We start from the raw sequence: 16,028 nt of genomic DNA, 5'->3' as shown, positions 1-16,028 counted from the left end.
GACACGGGACGAAGTCTTCAATCTTGTATCTTCATAGTCTTGGAGTCCAACCGATCACGATAGTTCGGCTATCCGGACACCCCCTAGTCCGGAACTCCCTCAGTAGCCCCTGAACCAGGCTTCAATGACGATGAGTCTGACATGCATGTTGTCTTCGGCATTGCAAGGCGGGTTCTTCCTCTGAATAATTTATAGAAGATTGTGAACACCAGGATAGTGTCCGGCTCTGCAAAAATAAATTCCACGTACCACCGTAGAGAGAATAATATTACACAAGTTCAATCTGCTGACGTATTTTGTGGCGCGACGTCACACCACTACCAAGCCTTTACTCAAATTGTTTTTATTGTTCCACCTCGGCGCGTTTAGCGAAGCGGTTTCCTTGGCACGTCTTGTCGAAGCAGAGATCGTGTTCCCCTTATTCCGGGATTCCCATCAATACGGACGTGGGTAACCCAACTGCGCCATTGATTGTGACGCTTGGGAGATAAGCGAGTTTTACCAGGCCGGTGGGGACACATGTTTTTGTTCGCCCATATAAGGGGATAAAGATCCAACCCTTTTACATGCGCCTTCTTCCTCCTTGGCTTATCCATCTCCGCGAACTCGAGCTCCAGCGCCCAAGTCCGCACTTCTCACCTCAACCTTTTCCAACTATGTCCGGAGCGGGAGGCAAGTGAATGGCCTCCTCCGTCACGGAGGGGCAGATCCAGAAGCTGCGCGACGCCGGATATTTGTCCAGCAACATCGCGCACCGGCTCCCCAACGAGGGAGAGCTCATTCCCACCCCCAGGCCCCATGAGAGGGTAGTATTTCTTCCCCATTTCCTCCGCGGACTGGGCTTCCCACTTCATCCCTTTGTCCGGGGGCTCATGTTCTACTACGGCCTAGACTTCCATGATCTGGCCCCGAATTTCATCCTCAACATCTCGGCGTTTATCATCGTGTGCGAGGCCTTCCTCTGCATCCAGCCCCACTTCGGCTTGTGGCTCAAGACCTTCAGTGTCAAGCCGAAGGTTGTGAAGGGCAGCCAAGCGGAGTGCGAAGGCGCCATGGTGGGCAGGATGTCCCACGTTACTTGGCTGGAGGGCACTTTCATGGAAACCATCAAGGGGTGACAATCAGGGTGGTTCTACATCACCGAGCAGCGTGACCCTGATTGGGCAGCGGCCCCGAATTCAGATCCGGCATCCCTACACGGCTCACCTCCTGGAAAGAGAGTGGCCGGATCTGGGGGGATTCAGAGGAGCTGACCGGACTCCAAGCCTGTATCCAGAAGCTGGTGGACAAGAAGCTCAAGCTTGTCAACATAGTCCAGGTCATGCTCATCCGCCGAATTCTCCCGTGCCAACGACGGGGTTTCAACATGTGGGAGTTTGATCCGGCGTAGCACCAGACTCTGAGCGGGCTCTTCGACACTACGTACGAAGATGTCTGGAAGGTGTTGTTCAAGGGCGCCGAGGCTCCCGCATCCACTACCGAAGATCGTGGATTCAGCTCGCAGTGTCCGGCTGACGAGGTAAGTGATTTTGTCCTTTACGGAACGCTTGTTTTCCATAGTTTGACTCTATGCGGGATCTAAACTCCCTTTTACCTTTGACAGGACTGGCTGGCGAAGGCCAAGCAGACCATCTGTTCGGCCCCATTGCCAGAGGACCCAGCGGACGCCCACCTAACGGGGCTGCTGGCTCTGGCACCCCACGTGGTGCCGGAGAAGAAGGCCAAGAAGAAGGCCACGTGTACTCAAAAGAGTTCCTGTTTTCAAGTGTTATCGGATGATGAATCCGAGGCCGACTCCTCCCACCAAGGCGAGGAGGAGAAGAAGAAAGCCTCTCCCCCAGTGGGGGAGGGAAGAAAAGGAAGGCCTCCCCAACAAGGAAGGCCGAAGGGTCCAAGAAGGGAAAAACTCTTCCCCCGGACTGCTCTGCCAACGCCAGTGACGACAACGAGGACTGGCCTCCAAGAGCCAAGCCCCTGGCGAGATCGTAAGTATCCGGACTCCCGAATAACTTCAAGGTTTTTCCTTTTCGCCACATAATGTCTTTCTAATGCCGCATACAACCCTGCAGTCTACCCAAGGATGATCTTCCCGCTTCGTCGAGCGGGTCCTTAGGTGCGTCGGATATGGATTCTCTTCCGACTGCCTCCACCCCCCGTGATGCGGACAATGCCGAGGTGGGATCCCAGGAAGGGACCCACCAGGAGGAGGAGGCCCCACAGGTGTGGCGGGACAACCTCCCGGACTTTGCACTGGACTCGGCCCCGGAACCCATAGTGGTTCTGGAGTCCGGCGGGCGACCCCTTCGTAGGAAGGGCAAGACCGTGACGCCAGCAGCCTCTGTCCAACCGGAGGCGCCGGATAACTTGCTGGAGGCGCTCAATGGTGCCTCCATTGAAGAGGAGCACCGCACTGTTATGAGTGCGGTGATTCAGAAGGTTCAGCTCGCCAAGAGCGGGCTGACTGAAGCCTGCAGTAGCCTTCTAACAGGCTTTGAGGTAAGAATTTCGATATATATAAAATGGTACCGCATAGACAGTAGCCCCTAATGCTCGGTTCGGTGTTCGAAAAGAAAAGTCGGACTGAGGATCTAAAAAGATATATGCAAGAGTCATAAAAAAATATGTCAATATGGGATTGCAGGCATCGCTGCTGACCTCTGACGCACTGACTGCGGAGGTCAATACTTTGAAGGAAAGCCTCGAGTGGTCTGAGAACAAGCTCGGCCATGCCAAGAAACAGCTCGAGGACATGGAAGGTGAGTAACACCTTATTAAAATTGTACCTTACAGAAAAGGATTTTGGTTGCAAAAAGAATGACAAGGATAACGTGGGTATTGCAGGGGCCACTAACGAGGTGGAGATCCTGAAGGAGGTGGTGGCCGCGGCCGAACGCAATGCGGCCGCGGAGCGCACTGAGCGAGAGAAGCAGGAGGCGCGGGTGGCGGAGGTACAACAAGAGCTCCAGGATCTCGTGAAAAAACATGAGAGCCTGGAGCGTGACTCGAAGACTCGAGAGTCTGAGCTTGCAACAGCTCTGGAGAGTGCCAAAGCCGCTAAGGCCGAAGCCTACAAGGCCCTCCAGGAGATCGAGGCGGTGAAGAAAATAGCAGCGGGTAAGGCATTTTTCATGCAAAGTAAGCATGTGAGTGTTAATTACCTGTTGCTTACCCGAATTCGGAGCTCTCCAGGAGCGTTCGCAGATCTTCCTCGCAGCGTGTCCGATGCTGCCGCATTCTACCGGGCCGAGGAGGGGAGCTCGACGGAGAAGGTCTTCTAGTCTCAGTATGCTGAGGCCGTACATCCGGTGCCCCTTAGCGACCAGCTGAATCAGCTGGTCGAGCTCTACAAGGCGGCCGAACAGGCCATGAAGGGCCTCATAGTTCGGCTGTGGCCTAAGGAGGCCATGCCTGTGAGCTACTTCGGCCTGGTGCAGCGGGATGGTGGATGCGTGCTCGTGGGTTGAAGTCATCAAGCACTCCGCCTGTATTGAAGGTGCCCGTCGGGCCCTTGCCCGCGCAAAGGTGCACTGGGGCAAGATGGATGCCCAGAAACTCGTGACGGACCCGCCACCAGAGGGCAAGGAGCATCGCATGCCCGAGATGTATTATAAGAGTGTGCTGAAGGGCGCCCACACTATTGCGGGTGAGTGCTCCAAAGATGTAATATTTGAGTAGACTCGCATTTTGTTATCCTGTGCGCTGAAAACTTAGTTCATATGCGCTAAGCAACGCTTGTTAATTTAAAATATTACCTTTTGTGCGGCTGTTTATCAAATCTGAGAGATGGCAAGTCGTCGGCTTCAGCCCCCATGCCACGAGTGCTGGGGTGTTCGGGATAAACTTGAGCACTCTTGTTCCCATTTTTGGGTCCATCTAGGGAGGCGCTCAACACAGCGAACAAGGCAACCAGACTTATAATGCTTCAACACTCTCACTTAGCCATAGAATTCTATAATTTTAAATTTCGGCGAAGCCCCTAGTCTTTGGAAGGCTGAATTTGGGGCGCTATCCACACCTGGGCCGGACAAGATCCGGCTCCTCGCTCTAAGCGGCATAAGTCTTTAAGGACTCGCAAAAAACCTCTCGAACAGCGACCGGCTCTCGCCTCATCATGACGGTCAGTTTTAGCTTTCTCCACTGAGGCGTTAACCCAGCGCAACTGGGGCGCAATCACAGTGGTCCTCCCAGTGCTACCTTAGCCGATACAACGGAACATAAGGTACCAAAACATGGGAGCCGGGCAAACCCAACTATTGACCCAAGACATGATTCGGAGCCGATGCATATAATTCTATAAGTTCGGGGTGCCGCACTTGTGAAAGTGTTGGGACTTATCACACCATGATGCGGGAAACATAAGCCCCTGGTATGTTTTAACCGTACCAAAGTGTACGGATGCAACATGTCGTAAATGAACATATGTATAAAAAAGAAATGCAATTATAAGCAAAAAGGTGCTGCATTGTTTTATTCAAGAAGTGCTGCTATGAATGTAGAACGATACAAATAGTGTGATAAGCAAGGGACGGGACTGTTAAACATGTCCCCCTCCAGGGGTAGGCTACGGAGTGGTGTATAAAACAGATTTAATGCTCGTAATGGAGACCACCTGGATATTTGTTGTAGCCTTTATCCTTCCCTGGCTGTTGCATCCTGAGTTCAGCAGGTCTGCTGCCGGACAGGGCCTCTGACGAACGGAGTCCTGTGGGTAAAAATTAAAAAGGAAAAGGAAAAAAAAAGAACAACACACTTGAGAGCCCCTGGTGTGGTTGAGCCGCAGTCTGGGCTTATCGAGGTCGTGCCCCTCTCCCCATGCCCATGGTATCTTCAGGGCGTAATGGTGTACGCGAAGGACCTGTTTTGACGTTTTACAGGGGTTGGGGTTGGGGCCGCACTGCTATGCGTGCTCGGATCGTGCCAGGTGGTCTTGTTGTAGGTTACTCCGGGCGCGCTTAGCTGTGTCCGGCCGCTTAACTACCGGACTCGAGAATTGCCTTAAGAGGCTGCATTGTACTTCTGCCGCGAGAGCCGCTATATGTTCCTCCGTTCGGAGAGAACGTTCAGTGTTTCCGTTGACCGTGATGACTCCTCGAGGGCCTGGCATCTTGAGCTTGAGGTATGCATAGTGCGGCACCGCGTTGAACTTTGCAAATGCGGTACGTCCGAGCAAGGCATGATAGCCGCTGTGGAACGGAACTATGTTGAAGATTAACTCCTCGCTCCGGAAGTTATCCGGGGATCCGAAGACCACTTCTAGTGTAACTGAGCCTGTACAATTGGCTTCTACACCTGGTATGACGCCTTTAAAGGTCGTCTTGGTAGGTTTAATCCTTGAGGGGTCTATGCCCATTTTGCGCACTGTATCCTGATAAAGCAGGTTCAGGCTGCTGCCGCCATCCATCAGGAATCTGGTAAGGTGAAAGCCGTCGACGATTGGGTCTAGGACCAATGCGGCGAATCCGCCGTGGCGGATGCTGGTGGGGTGGTCCCTTTGGTCAAAAGTGATCGGGCAGGAGGACCATGGATTGAACTTCGGGGCAACTGGCTCCATCGCGTATACATCCCTGAGTGCACGCTTCCGCTCCCTTTTGGGTATGTGCATTGCGTATATCATGTTCACCATCCGCACCTGTGGGGGGGAAACCCTTCTGTCCTCTATTGTTCGGTGGTCGGGTTTCTTCCTCGTCATCTCTATGCAGCCCCTTGTCATTGTTTTCGGCAATTAACTTGCCTGCCTGCTTGAATACCCAACAGTCCCTGTTGGTGTGGTTAGCTGGCTTTTGGGGGGTGCGGTGTATCTGGCACAAGCGGTCGAGTATTCGGTCCAAATTGGACGGACCCGGAGTAGTTCTTTTGAATGGCTTTTTCCGCTGACCGGGTTTAGAGCCTCTGAATCCGGCATTGACTGTCGTATCCTCACTATTGTCGCCGTTGATGCGCCGTTTGTTTTTGTTACGATGCGACCTGCCATTACGGTCCTTGATATCCGGACTGTCAGAATTTTTACTGAGGTTGTTGCTGCGTGCTAGCCAGCTGTCCTCACCCGCGCAGAAGCGGGTCATGAGTGATGTGAGGGCTGCCATGGATTTCGGCTTTTCCTGTCCCAGGTGCCGGGCAAGCCACTCGTCGCGGATATTATGCTTGAAGGCCGCAAGGGCCTCCGCATCCCGACAGTCGACGATTTGGTTTTTCTTGGTTAGGAATCGTGTCCAGAATTGTCTGGCCGATTCGTCTGGCTGCTGAATTATGTGGCTTAGGTCATCAGGGTCTGGTGGTCGCACATACGTGCCTTGGAAGTTATCGAGGAATGCGTCTGCCAGGTCTTCCCAACTCCCAATTGACTCTGCTAGCAAGCTGTTAAGCCAATGTCGGGCTGGTCCTTTAAGCTTGAGCGGGAGATATTTGATGGCGTGAAGATCGTCGCCACGGGCCATGTGGATGTGAAGGAGGTAGTCTTCGATCCAAACCGCGGGGTCTGTTGTGCCATCATAGGATTCAATATTGACGGGTTTAAACCCTTCGGGGATTTGATGATCCATTACTTCATCTGTGAAGCATAGTGGGTATGTGGCGCCTCTGTACTGGGCGATATCGCGACGGAGCTCAAGGGAGCTTTGTCTATTTTGTTCGGCCCGGCCGGACTTACTATGTCCGGCGCGACGGTTGTCGTCATGTGTCGTGGGGCGCCCACGCGATCCATAGATCGATCTTGATTGTCTTGCCCTATCCTCCAATATATCTCACAAGTCCGGAGCGTTCCCCTTTGGCCTTGTGCTTTTCGAGCGATGTCGGGGTACGGGTCTAGTGAAGGGCCTAGAGGCCTCTCTGTCGCGACCATGGGGTGGTCGGTCAGCCGTATTGTCTCCTGGTGATGCGGGTTCGTACGCCTCCTGCTCTAATCGGGGGAGCAGCTTGCGTTTAGGGTAGCTTTTGGAGGGGCGTTCGAGCTCATGCTCTTCGGCCGCGAGGACTTCGGTCCATCTGTCGGCTAGCAGATCTTGATCAGCTCTAAGATGTTGCTGCTTTTTCTTGAGGCTGTTCGCCGTGGCCATAAGCCTGCGTTTAAAACGCTCTTGTTCGACGGGATCCTCAGGCACGACGAATTCAAGGTCGTCGAGGCTTGCCTCGTCTCCGGAGGGAGGCATATAATCCTCTACCACCTCTTCTGCCGCTCTCTCATGAGGGCTGGCGTCTCCGTCCTCCTGCGCTGCATCTTGCTGGAGTGGGTTGTCTCCGGCATTGTCCGGTGTATTATTATTTCTGGTGCCGGAGTCTTCATTCTTGCTGTGGCGGGATTTAGAGCGGCGCCGCTGACGCCGGCGCTTGGGCTGCTTCTTGGAGGGGTCATCCTCCGCTGTTCCTTCGCCATTCCCATCCTTTGGGATATCCACCATGTATATGTCATATGATGAGGTGGCTTTCCAGTGCCCAGTAGGCGCTGGTTCTTGGTCGTCTCCGGCATCGTCGTCCATACCGTTGATGTCTTCGGAGTCGTAGTCTAGCATGTCGGTTAGATCGTTGACAGCGGCTACCAAGTGGGTGGTGGGTGGGCTTTGAATTTCTTCGTCGTCCGCATCCCAGCCGTCCTAACCGCAGTCCAGCCAGGGCTCTCCTAATAACGAGAGATACTTTAGCGAACTCAAGATGTCGCCAAAAGGTGAGTGTTGAAAGATGTCCGCTGCGGTGAACTCCATGATCGGTGCCCAATCGGATTCGATCGGAGGGGGCGCGGGAGGTTCGGAGTCTGGCGAGGAGTCCGGCACCTCGGAGTCACGAGCTTCATGAGGGACAAGGTCAGTGTTCGGCTCTATCGCCGTAGAGGTTGCAGCACCCGAGGCGGTGTCTAGCCATTCGTCCTCGACCTGCGCAGCCGGCTCCGAATTGAAGATCGGAGTGGGTTCGAGTGCGGCCTCCAGGGTACTGTCCGACTGCAGAGCTAAATCATGCTCATCGTGACAGTGCGGCACGCTCGGCTGTGGCTCGAATCCATCGAGGATCAAGTCCCCGCGGATGTCGGCCGTGAAGTTCAAACTTCCAAATCTGACCTGACGGCCAGGGGCGTAGCTTTCGATCTGCTCCAGTTGGCCAAGCGAATTGGCCCGCAGTGCGAAGCCGCTGAATACGAAGATCTGTCCGGGGAGGAAGGTCTCACCCTGGACTGCGTCGTTGATGGTGATCGAAGAAGCCATCGAGCCTATCGGTGACGACACAGAGGAACTCTCAATGAAAGCACCAATGTCGGTGTCAAAACCGGCGGATCTCGGGTAGGGGGTCCCGAACTGTGCGTCTAGGCGGATGGTAACAGGAGACAAGGGACACGATGTTTTACCCAGGTTCGGGCCCTCTTGATGGAGGTAAAACCCTACGTCCTGCTTGATTAATATTGATGATGTGTGTTACAAGAGTAGATCTACCACGAGATCAAGGAGGCTAAACCCTAGAAGCTAGCCTATGGTATGATTGTTGTTCGTCCTATGGACTAAAGACATCCGGTTTATATAGACACCGGAGAGGGCTAGGGTTACACAGAGTCGGTTACAATGGTAGGAGATCTACATATCCGTATCGCCAAGCTTGCCTTCCACGCCAAGGAAAGTCCCATCCGGACACGGGACGAAGTCTTCAATCTTGTATCTTCATAGTCTTGGAGTCCGGCCGATCACGATAGTTCGGCTATCCAGACACCCCCTAGTCCGGAACTCCCTCAGTCCCGTTCCAACATATCAGTGAGACGACGCGAGTCCTTTTCTACTAGTATTTCCGAACGGACATGTAGGCCGGGGCGCCTCTTCGTGTACCGTGGCAAACTGGCAACCGTCCACCGACTCTTCTCCTTTCCCTCTCGATTTGGAACTGCTGTCGCACGCTCTTCCTCTCGCTCCTCCATTTTCCTTCATCCCTTCACCATTCCTTCTGCCATTGTTCGATCATCTTCTCCATGGAGGGAACAGGACGAAAACGACCCCGTTATTCTTGCCCCGATCTGAAAGATGACGTGGTGGAGGAACTTATTGATCGGTGTGACGTCATCACCTCGGCTAGCATGGTAGGTTCGTTCAAGACCGTTCTCGACTCAACTAATAACATCATTACAAGGAACCCAAGAGTCAAGGAGAGGTTTGATCTCCCCTATCTTCTTCACCGTGACCTTGATGACTACTGGCGCAGGGACGACGGAGGCCTCGCCTTATGCAAGTTGATGCCGCTTGATAATGATACGTATGATGTTAAGATGCCATCGCTTGAGGGCAAGGATTGGGCAGGCGAAATGGAGATTGGGTTGTTTATATTGGGTACAACTGCGAGTGGGAACTTGTGAATGTGTACACTTGTCACCGGGTTCCACTTCGAAAAATCTCAGCAGACTGCCCAGAGGTTGAGCACACCGGTATTCTACGCACATTCAAATACGATCATGGTGACTGTCTTCTATGGAAGATAGCAATTTGTCGAGTTCCCAACCGCTCTTGGAATTACAAGAACTATGAAGTTATTGCTATCTTCGACAAGCTTGTTGCCGTCCTTTGTGGTTCGACTCCATGGATATTGCTCAAAAATCAGTTTCTATACACGGATGTGTACTGTGATGCAATTCAATACGAGGGTCTTGTGTTTGCTTCCACCGCTCATGGCACTATTTTTGCATGGGATCCTCATAGCTTCGATATCTTTGTCTTCAACCGTAATTATAATTGTTTCATCCGCATGCATGCGGGTTAGCAAGTTTCCCTTTACTAATTAACCTTCTCTTGTGTTTCCAAGGTCCTATGAACATTCCACCACCTATACTTGAAAAATTTTATAACGAAGGGGGAGATGACGATGGTGATGATCACGAGCATGAGGACGGGCAGAACATATATACTCAGTGGCGCCTGGCAACTAATTCCAATGGATCACCTCTTCTTGTCTGTATACAACGCACTGAGTTTGTTACTGCTGAGGGAGCATGTGTAGTCTGCCATGGTCGCACTCTCCGGACCTATTCCAACACCCGTTGCATGGTATTCGGGATGGATACTAGTGTGCTAGCGCCAGCACCTTCTCCCTGGTACAGAATTGATAGTCTTGGAGAAAACTCGCTCTTCCTTGGACAAAACTATCTGATGATGGTGAAAGGCGATCCAACTGCTGTTGACACAATGTTACTAGTACCATTTATGAGAATCAACTATGTCTATACCTCGGACATTTGGGTGATTCCCTACCCTGGTATTGATATAGTAGGCTGCTTCAACCTGGATGATCAGTCCTGCATTGGTTTCGAGATCGACAATAGATGGCCCGTCCCAGAGAATCACTTGTGGTTCAAAGCAAGCGTTTCCAACGCCGAGGATTGGTTGAGTTGAAGTTCATTTCATTGCTTGTTATTTGTTGTGTGATTAAACTTTAGTATTTATAATGTATCCTCGTTGTCGATGTGGGTTGTGACTTGTTGTATGTAATAAAATAATATGCCTGTGATAAACTTACTAAATTTATGAATGGCTTTCGAGTCGCTTCTCTGAGTGAGTGGTGCGATGAGGCAAAAAAATATTTTCCGAATACATAATTGTACGTGCATTGCAACAGGTTATCGGATGAGGCCAATCAACAATAGTAGTACACTATTTGTACTAGCTTTACATGCTTCGTGCATCGGGTAGGTGTTTTTACTGTAGCCATATGTTAATGTGTTCGTTGTACGTAACCAGCACCTCGAATCCTCGATACTAGTACTATATAGTAAGTAGTAGGAGTAGTAGGGTGGCATGGGCCGGAACAAGCATTCACGTCCAGGAGTACGACACACGCCACCAGCACGACTTCCATCTGACACCATATTTCTTGGAGTCCGTGCTAGAGCAATCTCTTCAACCTCATAGTTTCTCTAACTCAGCCATCACGCGGTGGGCGAGGTGGGGTTTGCCGATAGTCGGTTTCCTCAACTACGGTCCCACTTGTAAGGCCAACTCGAACGCTCTATCAATATATCGATGTACTCTTCTTCCCAATAACAAAACTTGCATCCATTCTAGTACACAATAAAAATTTTAAGTTAGCACAACTAGTCTAATTCGAGAGCACAACCGAAGATTTGGTCGGGTTCTTCCTTCTTTTGCCGACATGTGGGACATCCAGCATCCAGTCGTGTCATGCAAGAAAATAGAGTGGTAATTGAAGCCACGTGATGTGCATCTTGGGTTAAACTATATATAGAATCTTACTACTCTTGAGTAACTCCAAAAGCGGGCACCGAAGATCTGTATTGTATTTGTTTTTCATCACCAGCACGTCGAGGTGAAAGATGTGCAGGTTCAGTGGGTCCTCTTGCATTTTGACTGACATGTGGGATCGCATGTGAGTAAACAGATGATGGGCTCCGCGCGTCCGCTGGCTAGCTGAGAAGAGAGATAGAGGAGGGCTGAGCACGGACTCCGGGAAATTTGTTCTATGTAACCAGCACCTTGATATTCGTGTGTGGTTGTTTCTAGAATAAAAAAGGAGGTACCCCTACTTATGTTACTCCCACTATGCCTAGCCTAAGGTTAGTAGGTGACCTTGCGCTTGGCTCTTCGCCTCTTCCGGAAGTCAATGGTTCTACAGTAGTGCTTATGGCAATCTGACACCAAATGAACTGATGCACGTCCACTGCTTGTAAGCAAAAGTTTCTCCTCGTGATGCGAGCCACCGCACACGCGTTGGCGAGGGAGAAGGCGTAATCAAGCTTCTCATCGTTCTGCGAGTTGACGAGACACATCAAAGTTATTTAGTACGTACTCTCTCCAAAAAAGGGCTGACCATGTCATTGCTACCATCACGTGCTCCGCACGTTGTTGAGTACGTGCACTATTCACGTGCCATCGAGGAGAAAAAATATTGCGTAGGTGCCATCAAAGTGCAAGACTCACTTACGCACTGCTTATCTGATTATCTCCATTTTCTTGCATGACACGTGCACCTTGATGCTAGATGTCTCGTGTGTTGGGAAAAGTATGAACAAAGCTCACGTAAAAGAAAAGAGTTGAAGAGCATAGATTCTCGACGACCGAGAAGGAGCAAGGAACCTCACGGTGGAGCGTCTGAAAGGAACCTTGCACGTTTTCCCCTGTTTTTTGCCGCCTGCCCGCCTATAAACAAATAAAAGAACATGAACTTTTCGCTAACCACTAGAAACGGTACATCAGGATGCTAAGTTGAAGATGTTTTATACTCCCTCCATTCCCAAATATAAGTCTTTTTAGAGATTTCAATAAGGGACTACATACGAAACAAAATGAGTGAATCTACACTCTAAAATATGTCTACATACATCTGTATGTTGTAGTCTATTTGAAATGGCTAGAAAGACTTATATTTAGGAACGGAGGAGTAGTTTATATTGAATTATTGATAACCACATGCAGCCACGCATGTACACAAGCCAACGCACTAACTCCATCCGATCCAACTCATGCACATACGCGCACAGCATGGAACACACAACGCACGTACACAACACGTGCATGCACACACGCTCGGCCACAGGATGCACGTGAATAACACATGCATGCGCACACACTCGGCTGCATGGAGGCATGCGCCATCCGCGGCGACGTCCGGTTCGTCGTGCCACGGCGAAGCTCGCACGCAACGGTGCATGCGCATCTCTTGCAGCACCTCTTTGCTGTCATTGCTCAACTACTAGTCGGAGATGAAGACGATCGCAGCCTCGGCCTTAGAGCTAGCACCGATGGAGAAACACGCACGTTGCACGCACACGAGCACGTACGGAGTGCCCACGACGTGGTGGTGGTGCGTCCCCAGTCGCCTCTACTCCTTCTGCGCACGTTGTCTATCAAGGCGGCTGCATGCTAATGATGATGTGGGTGAGATCTTCTAGGACTCAGATGATGACGAGGAAGAGACACAAGGTGACGTACATCGTCAATGTCCACGGTCAAGGGGGTGCTAGTAAGTGCTTAGATGTGCTTAGATGAGGTGCTAAGTGCATTAAATGGCTTAGTAACTCAAGTCTTCAATGCATAGGTGCCTAGTTTATTGGTGCCACATCATATTTTATGCCTACGTGGCAGGCTTAGCAGCTATACATGGTGGAGCACTGGGAGAGGCCAAGGGTGGTCATAGTGGGGAGTAACTTATACTGTAACATATTACTATGTTACTCTAAACATCTCTATAAACCGGAAAGGAGGGAGTAGTAACATAGACTAGTGTCATATGCAGAGTATAGGAGCACATGATATTTCCCCGTCCGGACCGATCCCAAGTTGGCTTCTCACCTTCTTGGCCCAATGAAAACCCCTCCCCCCTCCCGCGTGCGCTTCCTGCCTGGCACCAGCTGAGCCCGCCGCTCCACGTTGATGGCAAGTCAGGGCGACGCGACCTCTCACTGCTTCCGCCATTGAAGCGGCGCGCGGACCGAGGGCACCGCCCGCTGCACGCTCGACATTTCAGACTACACAGTGGAGAGTAACTTTAGAGTAAGTACTACAATTAGATGACATAAGAAGGCTATAAGGATTTAAATATAGTATTTGTGCTTAGTTGAAGGAGAGAGTAGAGGAGAGAGAAGAGAAGCGGATTGTAAACATGTAGCCGGTTGTACTCCAACATACTTTGTGAGACAAAAGGTGGGGCTATTATTAATGATATAGTATTTATACTAAAGGGACTAACGGACGCCTTGATTACTCCATTTTTTAGACAAACCTTGGTGGGGCTATTATTGACTTGGACGTGGGGATTGGGGGCCAAAGGCCTACTATTATACTCGCACGACCGACCTGACATGCTCTACCCTAGCCGCCACTGTATCATATGGTTTCGCACCATTCCAGATCTTAGCACCGCCACACAACTCTTCTCCAGCCCTCCTTCCGGCGTGCATCGTGAGAAGGGACAACAGTCCTTCGAACCCCACCATTCGTGATCCTGTACAGGAGAGGGGCGATCAGGTTTTTGGGGAGCACACTCCTGTGACTGCTTCCAGCGACGACTTCCTCAACGACAGCCTTCTTCCCCGACCTCGGTAACCTCTTCATCAACGACATGAGTGACAACATCAACCACATCGGTTCTGCTCCCGCTGTACAGTATGTGATTCGGTCCTCCTGGTTTAGTCCGCATCATTACTTTGATGTTTGCAACTGTCGTCATGATCTATTTACTGCTGATTCGGATTAAATATCATCCTAAATTGCTCATATATTCAACAATCCAATCCAAAAACCTGATTATAGGCAATTTACTTCGAGTGGTTTTGCTGCGCTTTTGAAGCCGCCTACTTTTAAGGGGGTGCAATATAAAAGGTGGCGCACAAGAGCAGTATATTGGTTTCAAATCATGTACTGCTATGATGCCACTAAGGGTAAGCCTGAGGGCGATCTTAATCCTACACATCAGGAAGCTTTTCAGAACATGGATACCCTCTTCAAAGCTGCCCTGCTGAGTGTTCTTGACGATTCCATTGTGGATTCATATATGTCGTTTGACAGCGGCAAAGACATGTGGGCTGCGCTCGAGGCCACGTTTGGGCCCTCGGGCGCTAGCAACGAGTTGTACGTCATGGAGGAATTCTGTGACTACAAGATGACTAATGAGCGCTCTGTTGTTCAGCAGACTCATGAGATACAGTCACTCTCTAAGGAACTTGAGTACTTTAAGTGTGTGTTGCCGGACAAATTTGTTGTTGGGACCATCATTGCCAAGCTTCCACCTTCCTGGAACAATTTTGCTACTTCTCTAAAAACAAGAGACATAAGTTTTCTGTTTTGGATCTGATTAGCACTCTTGATTTTGAGGAGAAGGCGAGAGCAATGGACACATGTGCTCGGGTCGCTGAGGGAGCTTCTAGTGCCCACATGGTACACGAGAAGAACTTCCAGCCCAACCAGCCCCAAAACAAGAACAAATCTCAGGGGAAAGGCAAGTTTGATGCAAAGAACAAGCCGTCACATTCTACCAACTTCAAGGAGAATTCTCATAACGGGAAGGGATACAAACCTCAATTTTGGTAGCACTGCACAAAATTTATATGGCTGCATCTACCTGCTGTCAGCTAACCTCATGGTGCTCTAGGTATTCCTACATTCGTAACTAGGTACAATGACCACCACAAGATGAAATTAGCTTATTCGTACGTTGACTTGCTGAATGCAGTGCGGAACGATCCTGTCATGTGTGGAGGAGCAAACAAGCAGTGCAGCGGAAGGTGGAAATCAACCAAGGACTTATGAAATTATATATAATCTTCCTCAGGCAGGTCAGTATCCCCTTCATCCAGATGATATTGTTTTGTCATGCTGAGCTATTGATATGTGCTACTGTTTTGCAACACCGTTTAAGTATAGCTACTGTTTTCCTATCTTTTCAGATTCAGGACAATGAATACGATTTTAGGGGAACTGCACAATATGGACCCATGTTGAGTCATCTCTATTGCCTCATGTGTTTGCTGCAAATGTGTCAGCATCAACTGCAAGATGAGGCAACTAGCTAGCTGTGGAGTTGCCAACATGCTCAAAGTGCTCGCAACATTGAGAAGAAACAAGCATGCCCAGGAAATTAATGCGTGCGCAGGGAGGCCCTTTGCTCAGAGAAGCATCGGCCGATTTTCTTTATTTCCACACCTTCTCAAAGCTTTGTATTAGTTATAGTATGGTGAATCATTGAGATGCATAGACATGCTGAAATTTTGTTCTTCTGAATGTTAGTTTAATGTGAGTGTCTACATCCAGTACCACATCCTCTAATTTGGTGGATGCACACAGAGAAAATAAATCTCCTTAATTTACTCCATAACCACCCTATTAAATAGGCCTAGTAACAAACCAGGTGCATGTAGTGGCCGGCGGGCACATGCATCCTGCATGCATGGCCAGTCAGCCAAGTCCATGCGCCAGCTCCAATGCAGCAACACAAAAGAAGAGAGCGGTTCTTGGGAAAAAGCGAGTAGTTAGTGCAGCGGGCCTTATAAACACGAACAGCTCGCTCTCCCGCTTCCGTCTCCCCCCCCCCCCAATTCCCCCCGCTCCCCAATCTTCCTC

Source organism: Triticum dicoccoides, chromosome 6B, assembly GCF_002162155.2.
Source record: "Triticum dicoccoides isolate Atlit2015 ecotype Zavitan chromosome 6B, WEW_v2.0, whole genome shotgun sequence".
In the NCBI taxonomy this organism is placed as follows: domain Eukaryota; kingdom Viridiplantae; phylum Streptophyta; class Magnoliopsida; order Poales; family Poaceae; genus Triticum; species Triticum dicoccoides.
The sequence above is the reverse complement of the archived record's forward strand: the minus strand, read 5'-3'. Positions refer to the sequence as shown.